The 18,817-nt window shown below is 41.7% G+C and overlaps 1 long non-coding RNA gene across 1 annotated transcript; it reads right to left on the reverse strand.

Moving 5' to 3' along the window:
• Positions 1 to 451: 451 nt before the first annotated feature.
• Positions 452 to 8,119, reverse strand: LOC147312793 (uncharacterized). Its single transcript, XR_015125069.1, has 2 exons — positions 7,765 to 8,119; positions 452 to 7,635 (listed from the first exon to the last, which is right to left on the reverse strand). It is a non-coding gene; the product is annotated as an uncharacterized LOC147312793 (long non-coding RNA).
• Positions 8,120 to 18,817: the final 10,698 nt, after the last annotated feature.

The following is an 18,817-nucleotide window of genomic DNA, read 5'->3' on the forward strand; positions in this document are numbered from 1 at the left end:
TTTTCCGCTTCACTCCGCATGCGAGCCTTGTGCTTTACGCTGGGCAGAGGGGGGAGGGGCGGTAGTTACACTGAGTAGCACAGGAACAGAGCCAGAGGGAGAGAGAGAGAAAGAGAGCCAGGGACAACAACGTCACATTAGAAAGGTATAGTAATCATCCACAACTATTTTCGGTTGCAGATGATAAAGGATTCAGAAAGTTTATTCATGCAGGCCCATATGACAGAGAATATGCATCTTCTTTTTGTTTTCATATTTTAATTGATATTTAATTGTGTTGTGGTTTGCAGTGTTTTGTGTTGTTTGAAGGATATAAAAAAACAACAACAGCAATAGAATAATATTAAACACAAAGTGAACCCGTCTTCCTTCATTAAATAGGTTCTTTTAGATGTTAAGGAGGAATTGACTTAACCAGGCTGGCGGAGAATGAAGACAACCGGACACCTGCTGCAGATGGGGAATCAGTGAACTTTTATTGAGACAGAGACAACCTCTCAAAAACAGCTCACATCAAGAGATTCCAAATATTTGCTGTGAGGATGGGTATATATTCTCTAAAACTTACAGGAGGGGGTTGTGAGGAAAGTGCTGCATTAGCAGAAAAACAACTCCATAAAAGGAAATCGGCCTTGGGTGTTCTAGTCTCTTCGCTTCTTATCGCTCTCAAGGCCAAAGTCGTGAGCACACATTTTTATTACACAGTTGCACAGTAACTTTAAAGCTGAACAATATTTAAAGCTGAATAATGTTTGATTCAGATTATATTTTCTTCAAATCCCCCTTTTGACCCATCTTAAATGGGTCAACACACAAAAATAAGTAACATTCAAAGGAACACAGAGACATGTCGAAGCCTGGCTCGAAAAACTCCTCGGGTCTTTTCATTTGTCTTTATCTGTCATTGCAGATGAGGAGAAAAGAGTCCAGGCACCACCCTGCCCAGGGGTCGGCTGCAAGCAGTCTCGGTTCCCGATGAAAGCAGTAACAGCTGTCCTGCACACAAGGGTACAACGAGTTAGTGCAACCAGGGTAGTGACACAAAATTAACAGTTCCTGTAACTCAGCAACCAAAAAGCATAAGTAATGATAAAAATGTGGAGAGTACAGAGTATACTATAATAACGAGAGATATAAACGTGAAAATGTGAAAGAATAAATCAACCGTAAAATAAATTCAGAACGGTAACTGCTAAGGACATTCAAAAGTGAATATGGTAAAACTGGAGAGGAAGTGGTGGGCAAGACCCTAGGGGCTACATTTGTCAGATTGGGACTGTCAGAAGTGGGCGAAGCTTTTGAACTTCAAGGTGTCACAAGTGTCGGGGGCCCTTCACAGATCAGGATTATGCCAATGGGAATGAGACCCAGGGCCAGGAAGCAAACAAAGACGCAACATCTTTGCCTGCCTGTCATTTCAGGGGGAAAGGGCCAAGACATGTTTACTTAGCTTGGATGTCGTCTAATAGAGGATGATGGGGCACAGAAAGGTGGTCCAGTTCCCCCCACCTCGCCAAGGGCGTGTTCTAGGAGTTAAAGAGCAACAACCTGCAAGCTGTACCAAAAAATCTTCATAGTCCCACCGGAAAATCATAAGAGTAATAAACGATTCAGCTCAACAGACAAGTATCATGTTCAGGTTTCTCCAATCATTAAATCACTATTATTGCCACAATTTGCTTTATTCACCCTTTGGGCAATGAGAGAGAGAGCCCCTAATGGCCAGTTAGTGGGCTCTAGGTCAAACTGTCCCCAAATTTGTTATCTGTTATTATTACTTGTTGTCATGTCACTTGTCTGTTTTCTACTGCACCCCTCTCACCAAAGCAAAGCAAACATTAGCAGCACATTGACCGTAGTCAGACATCCTCATTCCATAGGTGCTATAAAACATTTCCTGTAAAAGAATCACAGTTTTCAAGACAGGGTGTGTCTCCCCCAACACTCTCACCAGAATACAGTGTAATAGCATCCCCAACTCCTAACCCATAAACACCGTTTCTTCACACATCCGCCCAGAAATCCTGTAATAGAAAAACATTAAAACTGTAACCCTGTAGGGAAGAAAATGTAAATGGTAACGCTGCGCAGTTACCTCTGTAAGCAACACAAGACACAAAAATGGCATTTACAGGTTCACTCATCCTCGAATATTTTGTCATCCTTCTACTCCTGTAAAAGAAACCCACATAAATTCATCCACCCTTTTATCCTATCTAGGTGGAGGTGGTTAACCTTGAGTCATGGTCAAGTCTTGTCATCTCTTACCAGTCAGTCCGTTTGTTTTTATTCCCAGTCTTTCATCCATTCATCCGTTCTTTGCTGATAGTGAAACCTGTCGTCGCATCTAGTTTCCACACTCAGCAAAATGACGTCATCTCAAAAAGAAACAAGAACTTGAGTTTGGATTACCTCGCTGAATCCTTTTTTAAACAGGGACTCTCGTTTCTAATTGTCCCCACAAGTGTTTCCTCCAGAACCCATTTCAATGCGGAGAAACTCACTTACAACAATTTTCTCGCCGACGTGTAATGCTTGTAATTTCCGATGTGCAGATCTGCTTAAAGAAAAGATTCACAAACAAAAATCAGTAAACATAAAACAAAATAAAATGAAAAATAACAAAAACAAAATGCAGACGCCCGGGTCTTAGGACTTGTCACTGAATATTCTTCCCATCAATAAAAATACCAACCTAAACCTACACAGAGTCAAATCAACACCACCTCAACCTTTTCATATTCATAAACCTATATGTTTTGCGTTCGTGAAACAAAATTGAACCATTAAGTAAGTTGAGCTCTTGAAATGTTTTAATTCTCTTAATTCTGCCAGTTTATTTCAACACTTATTCAATGACTTTTATTCAACTGCTACTTGGTCACTCGACTTTTACCTGTTCAAATTGCCTAGGGTTCAACAAAGTCTAGATCCCCGTTTTCATGAAACTTGAACGGTGTACGATGATTTACTTACAGTAATTTAGAATCATCACTCAACCTAGCTCTACTACTGGCACTGCGTGACTTTTCTCACACTGGAAACCAGAATTTAGCACAGAACTTTAATGCCTCAGGCAATCGCGTTCAAGGGCTGCCCCCCCTTCTCTTCTTCTTTGTCCGTGTGTTCCTCCTTTATTAAATCTCCATCACAATGACGTGGCGCTCTGAAATAAAACTCACACTGTTAATTCCTCGTTTTCACTCTGCACCACTGCTCAGAGTGTTTTCTTTTCTTTTTAGTGTAGAGTAAACAATTAAGTCGAGGCCTTAAGCCCCAGATATCTCGCACGGGCATCATTTTCATAACCAAACCGCTCCGGACTCTGCTCCCCAGACCACACAAATGCCCTCTGGGCTTATTATTATAGCAAATTCTGTATTTGACTTTGTTGTGTGCAGCATTGAGCCTTTGTCAGTAAAGCATTCTTCATTGCAGCAGCTGGAGCATTGTGTGTCACTTCTTAGTAAATTAAATCAACATTTTGATTTTAGTGCATGGGTATGTATCAGTTTTTACTCCCTCAACAAGTGCATAAGTGTTCATGTGTGTGTTTCCCTTCATTCTAAGTAGGCGCATGCAGAGGTGTGTGTTCGTGTGTTGGTATATGTTTGTGTTCATCACCTTCCTGTTCTGTAGTTTAGGTAAACCAGCGGCCTGACGCATGGCCTAGGGTCCTCCCCTCCTCTTTGGGTCTGTTTTCATCCGTTGTTGCAGCTGCCTGCATCTTCTCCTTGTACCTTGACCCTTTTGCTTCTGCCTTCTGCAGCTCTGCTGTTCGGCTCTTCTCAGAGGTCAGCATCCTTCTGCTCACCGTCCCTTTTCCTCCGGGCTTAATGCGCGTCTCGTCACAGCTCTGTCAGCTGACGCAGCCTGGGAATTTCCCCCGTGTAGTGAAACGGGCTTTAGGTTTAGTGCTCTCCGTCTCTGCTGCATGAGATCACTCTTTTGCAGCACTGTTGACATCCTCAAGTTGTTGTTGTGAGTCCAGCTGCTGTGGCCTTCAGGGGTCAAAGGGTCAAAGATGGTCGCGGAGAGGGCAACGATGGTAGAGGGGAGGGTAGGAGTCCAGGTCAGCTTCGGCTCTCAAAAACAAAAACAAAACAAGACAGGCGAACAGGAAAATGATGTTGTGTTGGCTGTGCTGTGTTGGCTGTGTTATCCCGAGAGGGGAGAAACAACGAGATCTCGTCTCCCCCCTTTTTTGTTTTTGTTTTTTTTTTTTTTTTTTTTCACCATATAATCAACTCATAACCCCTCGAGTTGACAGGACAACACAGGTACGTGTTAAAATTCTTAAGATCCTGTTTAGAAACCTAAAAAGGAATTTCCTATCATTCAGTAGTCATTTGTCTTAAACAATCAACAAAAACATGTCCCAAGTCGACCCTTTTAACCACTAAATTTGTCGTGTCCTCACTTAATCCTCAGACCAGTGTCTTTGTCTTTTGACGTTACGTTGTTGTCCTGCAACCCAAAGCGTTTAATTGTCAGTAATGTATAAACTATATCATTTAAAAACAGGTGTATGTTAAGTGTCGCTACTTTAACCTTGCATGTACGTGCACATGTATGTAAGCTGTTTCTTCATTGCATGTATGGGTGCGTCTGTATATGGGTTACTTTAACTTTTTCTCAAACGAGGCATGTCTCTAACACGCACATGTGTCTGTTCCTCACCCTTCTCATATCTTTCTCTGGTTGTGTGTGGTTTTATTTGTTTCAGTGATTTACCAGGAACATCTTTTCCTTTTCTCCATGTCTTCCGCCAGAGGTTAACACTGGTGAGATTCAGGGACACAGCACCCAGAGCAGTTCAGCGAGAAAAACCCGCCTCAAACTACATTCTCTCTTTTTTGTTTTACCGGGAGGGGTGAGGACAACTCTGGTGTCCAGCCGTGAATTTTAGCCAAAGCTTGGCCTGTCTTCTGCTGCCGTACTCAGGCTTCCAGGTTAAGAAAAAAAAAAACACCTGTATGAAGACACTAAACATACATTTAGTATTTGTATAAACATAACTGCCTAAATCATTGAACTCTTGAGGAGGGTGTATTTCAGAATCAGAATCAAAATCAAAAACTTTATTGTCATTGTCGTGAGACCGACGACATTAAGAATGGTCCCCGATCATTGCATCATCCCTAGTAATATCAAATATAAAAAAAAACAATAAAATTCAATCAATAAAATAGATAGAATACTTAAAATACTAAGTATTCCCACCGTCATGCTTCAGACCGTGCATAGATTAACACAAGAGTGGCATGGTGGACATTTTTGTAGTATTCAGATGTGTTATTGCAGTTGGATAACAGCTGTGTTTGAGTCTATTAGTCCTTGCTCTGATTGCCCTGTACCGTCTGCCTTAGGGCAACAGTTCGAACAGGGAGTGGCCAGGATGTGAGGTGTCTTTTATGATGTTTTGGGCCTTTTTAAAACAGCGGGCGTTGTTTGACTCTTTACTAACTTTAAAACCCCACCATAACAATTTCTCACTGACAAACTTCTATGCATCCATTTAAACATGCGAAGCCAGCACAAAATCACACACATACCCCTACAGCAAAGCTTTAACATAACCACAATGCAACTCCTCCCTTAAACGGGAGAAATCACCCTGAATCAACCAACTCTATATAAAACGTCAAACAAAGATAAACCACAAACATTTCTACACTTCTGTGTCTTCCACGCAGCACAATAGGCAGAAAAACACCGATTACTCACAGTCTACAACAAAAGAAAAACCTGCTCTTTTCACAACTCTCACAGCTAAAGTCAAAACTCTTACCCAGTGCCTCTGAAATAATAAAAAAATCACCAAATACTCGATTACTCTTGTCACTCGCTCCCTCTCACTCCCTTCTTCCTCATACAGCATACACGCTCGCTCCCGCGGACCCGCTCGGCCCCGCGGGCTCACTCGGCCCCCACCTTTTTTCTCTCACAGAGACAGAGAGAGACCCTTTTCCTTTTTTTTTTTTACTTCGGTCTATCTGCACAGAGTTTACCTCATCTCTTTCCTTCTATGGGCATGCACACTTCCTGTCTCACACACACAGCCCCTCTCTCAGAGAGAGCAGAAAAGAGTTTTTCCTTTTTTCAACACTCAGGAGAAATTCAACAGACAGTTTATACCACTATTTTACACTTTATTTACACACACCGGTAATTTATGTTCTATTTACACACGGGCCCGCATAGACATATGCCAGAAGAGGTTACCCCTAACTTTTTGACTAATTTAAAAGCACCTATAGCCCAGGCCTAGCCTTGCTGATCAATACATACCTCGGGAACGCCCTCCCGATAGCGCTCGAATTCCTAAGAAAACACCATATGCCAGAACAACTTTATCTCACTTCTCTATTTCTCTGCTGGTGTTGCTAAATTTTTGACTAATTTAAAAGCATCTTTCAGCTGTTTTCCTCAATGACTCTTTCTGCTTTTTTGCTTCTTTAGGCTGGTGTGTGGAGTTGATGACTGTCTCAACACATGTTAATTGTTCTCCCAATGTGCTAAGAATAACACCGGGACCCCAACCATCATCATTAGTTTCTCGATCTAATTCTCCATCCATTTTACTGTCAATGGAGGAGTGTTCTTTTATTGCTTTTAAAGGAGAATTTGGGCCAGCTGGGTTTCTGCCTCTGTTAGGCACTAATCAGCTGGGGCGCTGCTTTAAAGGTGAGTCAGCACTGAAATATCCCTTCAGGTGTTACCAAGCTTCTACCAAACCGGAGTCTGGCGGGTAACCTTGCCTAGAGCTTCCTGATAGGGGTGCTAGTTGGTTGTCACCTTGTTCACACGTCTCATTCACACTTCATACATTACCTGCAGTCACTCATTACCCTCCTTATGTATGTAATAAATGTGTAAAAAAATTCTATGTGTGGTGTATTATTTTAACCAAAAGAGGAACCTAGTTCCTTTAATTGTGTAATCTGTGAACAACGGAGAACCAAACTGTCCTGCCCAGTGTTCCACAGCAAGCATTCAGCGTGTATTTATGTGTGTCCAATATCAAACAGAACATCAAAACATTTAAAACACTAAAATCATCGGGGTTTTAAGAAGAGATCCGTTTTCTCCTATTGATCAAAGGGACCCGTCCTTTGGACTCCAACCAGTACTTCTCTTTTTTAAGTTTTAGAGGATCTTTTCTAATAAAGTCCTCTGGGCCTTCCTAACCCTTCTGTAGTTTAGAGAATATTACTAAAAAATATTCTCAAGGCCTTTAACCTTTTAATTTGTTTAGAAAGGCGTTACTAATAAACCCTTTCAAGGTCCCAGACCTGCTGAGGTATGTATCCGACACCGGAGAGCAAACCCGTCGGCTGCAACCGTGGTCAGACCTCAGTTCACTCTTATCTTTATTCACTTATTCACTTATTTCTTATTCACTTATCTCTTATTCACTTGTCTGATTCTCAACAAGCCTTAAGTAAGCCAGACAATTTTGGTTATGAATTACTAGGAGTTTGGACACTAAGTATTTTTATAATGTTCAATATAGCAGAAATAAAAGGTCTGCTTACCTTGTTTTTTGTGTGTACACAGCTTTTGTCCAAACTCCGTTCACTCATCCCACGGCCGATGTCCTCCCTCCCGTTCCAGTTTGACCTGGAGCGGATCCTGTTCGTGACGCCAATTGAAGGATATAAAAAAAACAACAACAGCAATAGAATAATATTAAACACAAAGTGAACCCGTCTTCCTTCATTAAATAGGTTCTTTTAGATGTTAAGGAGGAATTGACTTAACCAGGCTGGCGGAGAATGAAGACAACCGGACACCTGCTGCAGATGGGGAATCAGTGAACTTTTATTGAGACAGAGACAACCTCTCAAAAACAGCTCACATCAAGAGATTCCAAATATTTGCTGTGAGGATGGGTATATATTCTCTAAAACTTACAGGAGGGGGTTGTGAGGAAAGTGCTGCATTAGCAGAAAAACAACTCCATAAAAGGAAATCGGCCTTGGGTGTTCTAGTCTCTTCGCTTCTTATCGCTCTCAAGGCCAAAGTCGTGAGCACACATTTTTATTACACAGTTGCACAGTAACTTTAAAGCTGAACAATATTTAAAGCTGAATAATGTTTGATTCAGATTATATTTTCTTCATGTTTCACTTTAAATTTGTAAAAGGAAAAAGCTGAAGATTTAAATAGTTAAAAGTTGAAATGTGAATAGTTGATTTTTGTATTATATGATTTATTTATTACATTTTATGTGGAGTGAATAAATAAAAGTATATTTACGGTGGCCCCTAGAGACAAAGCACATACAAACTTCAAATCACGTACAAACCCTGAAGCACGTACAAACCCTGAAGCACGTACAAACTCCAAAACACGTACAAACTCCAAAACACGTAAAAACACGTACAAACTCCGAAGCAAGTAAAAAGTCAGAAGCACATAAAAAGTCAGAAGCATATAGAAACTCAAAACACGTACAAAAGACAACAGAAGTGCTCCAGGATGCTGGGCGCAGTGTTGAGCTTTTCTTACCTAGTGGCTACACAAGCCAGCAAGTACCAACGACCGGATTTGGTGTGTGGTAGTAACAGGTAAATGAACTTTTTTTTTTTTTTAATTATTTGAATATATATGAATGCTTGTGTATAAATACACAAACAACACACATATGCTTTCAATTGTGTAATTTAAGTAATCTAGTAGCTCTGCTTTGGAAGTTCAGTTCATGCTAGAAATGTGTTTTGGAGTTTGTACGTGTTTTGTCTCTAGGGGCCACCGCATATATTTATATATAAACATATATAAATAAAACCACTTTTTTTTTACGTTAGTAATTCCTTTTGTGCATAATTTTATATTATTGTTAATAATAAATTAATTAAAGCAACAAAACAACCTGAAGAGCCGGTTCAGAGCCGAAAGAGCCGGCTCTTTTTAGCGAGCCGAAACGAAAGAGCCCGATCTCTAAAAAGAGCCGGAAATCCCATCACTAATCCACTTCACTCAGAACATGGCTTGAATAAGATCTTCCTGTATTTTTATTTCAACTTTATTCATCACAAATAAATAAAAGTAACTGTCATAAATGTATTAAACAGAATTATATAGACTAAGATATGTAAGTGTGTTATAGAAACCAAAATTGTTTCAACACTGTAATAAAATCAAATATATTTTTAAAAATAGAATAATGACAAAACAAGAATACCAAATATAGCTTAATAAGTAACAGTAAAAAAATAAAATGTGGAATATAATACAGTAAGTGGATATGTTTTTGAACATATTTTAATTTAAAAAGCTAAAGCAATAAAATATAATTATATTAAAGGCTCGGAGGTTCAGTATACAGAAACTGTACAATGTGGTGCTAAAACACATTATTAAAAGGGTTTAAACTACATAAAAGGGAGGAAAAACATGAAAGAGACTGTGCAAGAAGCTTTTCTAAATCTAACAAAAGTAAAAAGTCAATTCAAATGAAATAAATGATAAATAATTTCAGAAAGACAAGACGCATGAATTATAGAGGTTTGGTTTTCTCTTGGTCCCTTTAATTTCCCTGCGTTCGATAAAAGCTGATTTCGGAGTTTAGCAGTGATGCGTGATCTTATAGAAATTAGTTGTTATACCATCTGGTCCCGGTGAGCGATCAGATGCCATGCTCTTAATAGCAAAATCAAATTCTTCTATAGTTAGGTCTTTATCACAAATTTCTCTAAAATTATCATCAATTACTGGAATCCAATTACTGATTTTGTCAAAGAAGGAGGTGACATTTTGTTCTGAGTATGAAGACTTATAAAGGTTACTGTAAAAAGTAAATACTTCATTTGAAATGCGTTTAGGGTCTGTACATTCCTCTCCGTTGATTATTAGGTTACATATTGAATTATATTCTTGTCTACGTTTTTCTAGATTGCAAAAATAGGCAGTGTTCTTTTCACCCTCTTTTATCCACTTGGCTTTGGGTCGCAAATAAGCAGCCTTGGCTCTATAAAGGTATATTTCGTCCAATTTAGATTGTAAATTATTAATTTTTCCTTTTTCTTCCTCAGTCCAATTCAATTTGCCATAAAGATTCATAAGTTCTTTTACTACATTTGATTCCTCTTCTTTCCTTTGTCTGTTTAACTTTTTACCAAATGCAATTGAGGTTTTTCTGATTCTAAATTTAAGATATTCCCATTTGAGTATCGGTGTATTGATGGCTTCATCATTCTGGATATCTAAAATTAATTTTTTAATAGAATTACAATACTCCTCATTTCTCAGCATCTGACAATTAAATTTCCAATAATCCTTAAATGTGTTGTTTTGGTCTTTGCTTTGTAGACTTAGAATAATGGCGCAATGGTCACTTAAGGGACTGTTAGAGATGACTGTTTCCTTAACATATTGTAAAATTGAGTTGGATACCAACCAATAATCAATATGTGACCTGCTTTGACCATTAGGTTTGTGCCAGGTGAATTGTTTTACATCTTCGTTTAACAATCTCCATACATCTATTAATTTAGTATCATTAGCGAATTTTTCAAATATTGGGTTTTTATGTTCTCTTGAAAATTTTGAAGGCCATCTATCCAACCATTCATCAGGAGTCACATTGAAATCACCTCCAACTACTATATAATCAGTAGGGAATTTGGTATAAAGTTCCTTTATAAGTGTAGAAATTTGATGCAGAAGGTTCTTATTCTCTTGATCATTGTTGTATCCATAAACATTAACCAAAATAATCAGAATATTATCAGTATTTAACACACAGGCAACCCAATATCCATCTTTGTCTGCCATGTTGCACAAAAACCTACCAGGACATCTGTTGAAACAAATAGCAACCCCAGCCGACCTGTTTGTACCATGACTAAAAAAAAAATTTATCTCCCCATTGTTGTGACCAAAATTTCACATCAGATTTCTCAGAATGAGTTTCCTGGAGGAAAAAACAATTTGCCTGTTGCCCCTTGCAGAACAGAAAAACAGCTTTGCACTTAATTGAGTCTTTAAGTCCCCTTGTGTTAAAGGGAAAAAAAAAAGAAATATTAGTTTTTAATTGGAACACATGAACAGCTTTAAAGAGGAAGTTTAAGAGATGGAGTAGGAAAATCTTGAGGTAAAAGTCCCATCATCCGAAATGTTCCACTGTATATTCCTTTCGTAGTCAGATGTCAGCCCATACCTGGAGTCTCTACCCTGATGCGTTTGCCTTCTATGAAACCAAAAGGGCCCCTGAAGCCTGCAGCCTTGCCTTCCTTCCGAGCCTGGTCGATTTTTGGCCACAATGCTTGTCTGGATCTCCAGTCCTCTGGGGTCAGGTCTTCAGCAAAGCGGATGCCTTCTTCTTTGCACACGGGAGAAGCCTTTGTTCGCCTCCAGATGTCATCTCTCACAGCACGTCTCACAAACAGAATAATGATTTGTCGATGCTTATTCTCCACCGCTCTTCCCACTCTGTGGACAACATCAACTGCTTCTTCCATCTTCATCTTTGGGTCCGGAGTAATCCTTCCTAGAAGTTCCACCACTTCTTCTCTGATATTTTCATTTGTTTTCTCCTTTTTCCCTTTGATACGGAGACACCATCTTCTTTTGTATCTTTCCTGGCTCAATACACGATCTTTAATATCGTCATTATCTTTTTTTGATTGATTCAATCTCTTATTCCAGGTGTTTTATTTTCTTTTTGCATTCTTGCAGCTCCTCTATATTAAACTGCACCGATTTAGCAATGGAAGCCAGCATGGCGCTATGTTGTTGAATTTGTTTGCTAACTTCGTCCATGCGGTCATCAACACGTTTTCCAAGACTCTCAATAGCTTTCAGTATAGTGTCAGTGGATGTGTTGGAGTCATTATCATTAGCTGTACCTTTTGCTTTTTTCTCCATATGTGGTTTCTCAGGAGTATTATCAGGGGTTGTTAACAGTCTGTCCCTCTTGTTGCTGCTGGAATTAGCTGTTTCCATCGGAGCTGGATAGTCATGCTCGCTGTTTCTCTGGGTTGTAAAAGGGAGGTTTTTCACTGCCGGAGGTTTCGTGTTGTTGTTTTTCTTCATGTTCGGGCTGAAACGTCGTCAATATAGCTCAAAGGAGTGGATTTTATAACTTCAAGATTAAAACATCGGGACTTTAGTGAGGAGTTCAGACGGATGCGACTGCTCAGTCCGCCATGTTGCCCGGGCTCCCCAACAGGAAGTGATTGCTCTCTGAGCAAAATGCTCAACCTTTAAGTTGTGTCACAGTACGGCTGTGTGCAGGCAAAAGTAGGACCCAAACGCAAACTCACAGAGACAAAAGGTAAACTCAAAAAACACAGCTTTATTGCTGGCGTGGAGTGGGACATGAAAAACAATACAAAATAAACTAAACTGGGAAAACTAAAGCACAAGGAGCCACAGGGGGGGAAAAAAAAAAAAAAAAAAAAAAAAAAAAAAAAAAAAAAAAAAAAAAAAAAATCACACAGCTATGATGGAGACTATGACACTGACAAAGAGAAACACAGGGCTTAAATACACAGAGGGATAACGAGGGAATGAGACACAGAAGGAGGGCACAGCTGGGAGAAATCAGGACTGGACGAGACAGACGCAAAACTAGAAACACTCACATGAGGCATGGACCTTCAAAGTAAAACAGGAAGTATCACACAGAGACGCGAACTAGACACAGTGGAGACCGCAACTAAGAAACAGAGACAAACCATAAGGCAGAGGTCTAAGAACCAAAATACACAGAGGGAAATACTCAGCTTTGAACACAAGAGACTAGACTAGAGGGAGTAACAAAAGACCAACCATGAGAACATAATGCACAATGCAGGGTGACAGAAAACAAGAAACTCAAACATGCAAAGACACACCATAAACAGAACAGAGGGGGCACAGAGAGACATGAAGGGCAGGGGAGACTTAACATGGGTTGAAACACAAGGGGGAACTAATAAGCAAATCAACATAGGAGGCCTAATGAGCTAAACATACTATAAACATCAAAATGAACTAAAACTCAAAACACTGGGTCCTAAGACCCAGGATCGTGACAAGTTGAGCATTTTGCCGAGCAGAGTGTTCAGCTCCTCAGAGTACCGGTACGGGATCCTTCTGAATTTGCCCTCTCTGATCTTTTCTGCCAGCTCTTTTTGGTTGTAAGCAGTAAAAGGAGGCCTGGAGAGGAAAAAGAAAAATGCAGGAAAAACTGCAAGATCTGCTGCCTAACAGTTTGCAGTGGGGAAATCAGCTAAAGTGGAACAGCTGGAAAACTTACGATAAGGCACAGAGTTCGTAGAGCAGACATCCCAGAGACCAAATATCGGACTTCTCGTTGTATGACATCCGGTTTATTTGTTCCTGACAGAAAAAAAAAGAGATTATTATATTTGTCCCCATTCTTTTTTTTATCATGAAGTAAAACAAAGATTAACAAACAAGAATAAAATCAAAAGTTCAGGCAAGGAAAGTTGTAAGCTCAGATTAAACGCTTCAAACTCCAGCAGCATGAAGCCACTCACTGGAGACATGTAGTACGGCGTCCCGACAAACGTCTTTGCAAAGCTGGTGTCATGGTTCAGGATCCTCGCCAGTCACTCCGCCTGTGTGTCCAGTGTAGAACTGGATCAGCAGCTCCTGTGGAAGACAGTACTTCCCCAGTTGTCTCAGGAAGTACATCCTCTGCTGGGTCTTTTTGAGGATGGAGTTGATGTTGGTCTCCCACTTCAGGTCCTGGGAGATGGTTGTACCCAGGAACTTGAAGGTCTTCACAGTTGACACAGGGCTGTCTGATATGGTGAGGGGGAGCAGAGTTGAGGGATGTCTCCTGAAGTCCACTGTCATCTCTATAGTCTTAAGAGTGTTCAGCTCCAGATTGTGCTGACTGCACCAGAGTACCAGCCGCTCAACTTCCTGCCGGTATGCAGACTCATCACCATCTTGAATGAGGCCAATGACAGTGGTGTCATTTGCAAACTTTAGGAGTTTGACAGCCGAGTTCTTGGAGGTGCAGTCGTTAGTGTAGAGGGAGAACAGTAGTGGTGAGAGGACACATCCTTGAGGGGCACCAATACTGAGGGACCGGGTTTCAGAGGTGATCTCCCCCAGCCTCACTTGTTGCTTTCTGTCTGTCAGGAAGCTGGTGATCCACTGACAGGTAGCTGGTGACACGCTGAGCTGGGAGAGTTTGGAGGAAAGAAGTTCAGGCACAATGGTGTTAAAAGCCGAACTAAAGTCCACAAACAGGACCCTGGCATAAGTTCCCGGGCGGTCAAGGTGTTGCAGGATGTAATGCAGCCCCATGTTCACTGCATCATCAACTGACCTGTTTGCCCGGTAGGCAAACTGCAGAGGGTCCAGCTGGTGGCCTGTAATGTCTTTCAGATGGGCTAACACCAGTCGTTCGAAGGATTTCATGACCACAGACGTCAAGGCGACAGGTCTGTAGTCATTCAGTCCTGTGATGGTGGGTTTCTTGGGAACAGGGATGATGGTGGAGCGTTTGAAGCAGGAGGGAACTTCACACAGCTCCAGGGATCTGTTGAAGATGCGAGTAAAGATGGGAGCCAGCTGTTCAGCACAGGTTTTGAGGCAGGAGGGTGAGACGCCATCTGGTCCGGGGGCTTTCCTGGGCTTCTGTTTCTGGAATAGTCGGCTCACATCCTGAGTGTGTATTCTTAGTTTCAGAGAGGAGGAAAGGGGGGTGAGAGGTGTGGTGGAGGTCGTTGAGTCTGGATTGGAGAGGGTGGTGGTGGTCGTTGAGTCTGGATTGGGGAGGGGCAGGGTGAAGGGGGGAGAGGTGGAAGGTGTGTTGGGGGTCAATGTCTGAAGCAATGTCCCTGGGGAGGGGAGGGTGGGGCGTGGGAGTCTGTCCGTCTCAAACCTGCAATAGAAAGTGTTTAACTCGTTGGCCAGGTCTTTGTTTGCTTCAATAGTGGGTGGGGGGCGTCTGTAGCTGGTGATTTCCTGCAGGCCCCTCCACACTGACGCAGGGTAATAATCTGGTCAGCCAGCTCGCACAGTGCGTTGTTCACGTTGGCCTGTGGAGGGATGTAAACTCCGACCAGCATGAAGGAAGAAAACTCCCGCGGTGAATAAAAAGGTTTACAGTTGATGAAAAAAACTTTCCAAGTGTGGGCTGCAGTGTTTCTGTAACACTGTGACATCAGTACACCAACCTTCATTAATGTAGAAGCAGACTCCACCACCCTTTGTTTTCCCTGAGAGCTCTGTTTCGCGGTCCGCCCGGTGAAGTTGGAAGCCCGGCAGATTTAAGACAGCGTCTGGGACTCGCTCACTGAGCCAGGTTTCAGTGAAGCAGAGGGCAGCAGAGCGTGCAAAGTCCTTGTTAGTCCGGTTTAAGAGCAGTAATTCGTCGACTTTGTTTGGAAGAGAGCGGAGATTCGCGAGGTGAATGGAGGGGAGTGCCGTGCGGAATCCTCGCCAACGTAGTTTCACCAGCGCACCGGCGCGACTCCCCCGTCTACGTCTTCTCCAGGAGCCACAGAGAGCTGCTGCGCCTCCGACTAAAATCTCCAAAAAACTTTCCGGGTTTGTGAAAAATGGATAAGAACTATAGTGAGACGACTGCCTGATGTTAAGCAGTTGATCTCTGGAGAAAGTGATGTGGTCTGAGTGACCAAAAGCGCAGAAAATAAACAAAAACTGTCACAGTCTGGCGAGGGCAGACTGTATGAATTGAAAAAGGACCCAAAATGCAGACTCCAAGGAACAGGGAACAAAACTTGAATGTTAACAAAAAGCGAGCCGTTTAATATGGCTGGAAAAAAAGGTACAAACAAAGGGCAAGGCAAACTGAAGCAAAATTAACACAAACCTAAACTGGGAAATCTAAACAAACAATAAGAAAAACCTAGACAAGAAACTTGGAAGCATGGCATAGGAAACATGGCGTGGACAACAGACGACCTGACAATCACATACTGAAAACAGAGGACTTAAATACACAGGAGGTGATTAGGGGAAGTGGAGACACATGAGGAAACAGCTGGCACACATGAACATAATGACGTCACAGTGGGAGAGTAAAACTGAACATGATGAACACAGAACACCAGACCTCTTCACAATAAAACAGGAAACATAATGAGACATAGACATGACAACCCGAACTTGACAACGTAAGACACAGACATGAAACGCATGAAGAGCAGGGGAGATTTAACATGGTTGGAAACACGAGGGGAAAATAATAACTAGAAACACTTAGGCATAATAATACAAACTTGATAACATAAGACACGCAGCATGAAACACGAAGGGTGAGGGGAAGCTTAAATACAGGGGAAGAAAACACAAGGAGTCTAATAACCAAATGAACTTAGATAACCTAATGAACAAAATAAACTCAAACTTAAAACGCTGGGTCAAAAGACCCAGGACCATGACAAAAACAAGAAAAGTGATGCAGCGGCTGATGAGACTGGACAGGTCGCTGCCTTCGCAGTACTCCATGACAATGTACAGAGTGGTGTTTGTCCAGTCTATGATGCGGTCGTAGTACCTCACTATGTTTGGGTGCTTGAGCTCCCTCAGCAGGTTCACCTCTGACACCAGCATCTGCTTCTCACTCTCTGCCATGGTGCCATAATCCAGCTCCTTCCACACCAGGATCTACGATACAAACCGGCTTTCTGGTTTCTGGTTGGGTCGTGAGATGATGGTCTTGGAGACAGTGACGTCATCGGTGCACTTGTTGATGTAGCTGGACACTGATGACGTGTACTCCTCCAAGTCAGTGAAGTCGCCATAAGGTGCAGCCTCCCTAAACATGTTCCAGTCAGTGCTCTCGAAACAGTCCTGAAGAGCAGAGATTGCTCCTGCTGGCCAGGTTTTCACCTGCTTCAGAACCGGTTTTGATCGCCTGACGAGTTGTCTGTATGCTGGAATTAGCATAACAGAGATGTGGTCTGAGTAGCCGAGGTGGGGGCGGGGCTCTGCCCGATATGCGCCGGGGATGTTTGTGTAAACAAGATCCAGCGTGTTTTCCCCTCTCGTTGCAAAGTCCACATACTGATGGAATCTAGGAAGCACTGACTTGAGATTTGCATGGTTGAAATCTCCAGCAACAATAAACAGTCCATCCAGGTGTGTATTTTGCAGTTCACAGATCTTTGTATACAGTTCCCATAGCGCTTCCTTAGCATTAGCGCTAGGTGGAATGTACACTCCGATAATGAAAACAGTGGTGAATTCCCGTGGTAAATAAAAGGGTCTGCATCTAACAGTCACAAACTCCACCAGCGATGAGCAATAACTAGAAACTAGCGCAGAGTTCTTGCACCATTTCGCGTTGATGTAAACACACAAGCCGCCACCGCGAGTCTTACCGCACAGAGCTGCATTTCTGTCGGCGCAAAACGAGGCCAGCCCGTTTAGCTGAATAGCGGCGTCCGGTACTCTGTCGCTGAGCCATGTCTCCGTGAAAACAAAGACACAGCAGTCTCTAACCTCACGCTGTGTAGCCTGCTGGAGTCGGATGTAATCCAGTTTATTATCCAGGGAGCAGACGTTGGATAAGATGATGGACGGTAGAGCCGGCCGGCTAGGGTTTGTTTTTAGCCTAGTCAAACCGGCTTTGAATTAACCAGAATTACAGAGATAAAAGTCAAAGAATCGTGGTTATCTGAATCAGAGATCAGAGAATGTCCTTCCCTAAAGACCTAAAGGATCTGGCATCATTTTATTGCTAATGCATTACCCAGTCTATATGAGTGTAGATATCCAACATGTTTATCTCTTCATTGAGAGCTGATGTATTTTCAAAGTAACCCTTGACCCAAAGAAAGGAATTTCCTTCATTGGAATAGGTGAAGTCAGTAAAATAAAATAGTAAAACATAAATATCTAATATCAATATAAAAATTAACATAAAATATTAAGTCATTAATAACTGACCTTTTTAATCTAACGCTGCTCATTTTTAAGGTCCACATTATAAGCTAACAGCTTACATTTTCAAAATTTCTGTAACGCTACAGGCAGGTAGCTACTTGTTAGCGGTTTGAAATAAAGTTTATTGAGGTGGGGGGAGGAAAAAAAAACATGACTGCGACAATATTGCCTCGCGGACTCACGGACAGCAGGTGAGTTTAACCCACAGGTATGCGGGAAGTGTGTTTTACTCACCTTTCCGTCAGCTTTTTTCTTTATTTTGTGGCATCTTCCAAAAGAACCGGAGCCTATCCGGTTGTTCAGTGATGACGCGACGAATCCTACTTCCGGGTCTAAAGTAGTCTGCGTTTAATATGGCTTTTGTGTTGTTAACATGTTTAATGTTATGTATTTTCTTCTATTTGATCTCAAAAAGCTCCTAAAACAGTCAGTGATCCCTGTTGACCTTTTATTACCACAAATCATTTATTTAAGCTCAGTTTTTAAAACCTTACGATGTAACTACAGCCCAGCCCATGCAGCAGTATATGAATGACTAACCTCGTATTGTGGATGGATTATCTCAGTTGTTCTCCTGGCTGAAGTTTGGTCCTTTTACAGCATCCTGCCATGCGATTACATTTGTTCCTGACCACCGAGAACACTCACGTTAACTTTTATCGAGTGGGAAAAAAGTTAGCTTGTTTATATTATGCTAACATAGCTGTGTGTCGCTAGCGGTCACGTAGCACATCATTATATACCAGCTAGCCCAACTTCAGTAACCCTACAAACGTCACTGCTGTTTAGTTTTCTGTCTTCATTTATGCTGGAAGTGATAGCAGAGCTGTACGTTTTAATTTGTTTCCAAAACCCCGCAGTCAGGACATGCTATATTGTATTTAGATAGAAGCTAGCGAGCTAACTCCCTGCTAACTTCTAACTCCGTTAA

This window comes from Aulonocara sp. 'chitande type north' Nkhata Bay, linkage group LG15 (assembly GCF_057382095.1).
Source record: "Aulonocara sp. 'chitande type north' Nkhata Bay isolate Kocher_YH1m ecotype deep benthic linkage group LG15, A_spYH_male_GT1.1, whole genome shotgun sequence".
NCBI classification, from domain to species: Eukaryota; Metazoa; Chordata; class Actinopteri; order Cichliformes; family Cichlidae; genus Aulonocara; species Aulonocara sp. 'chitande type north' Nkhata Bay.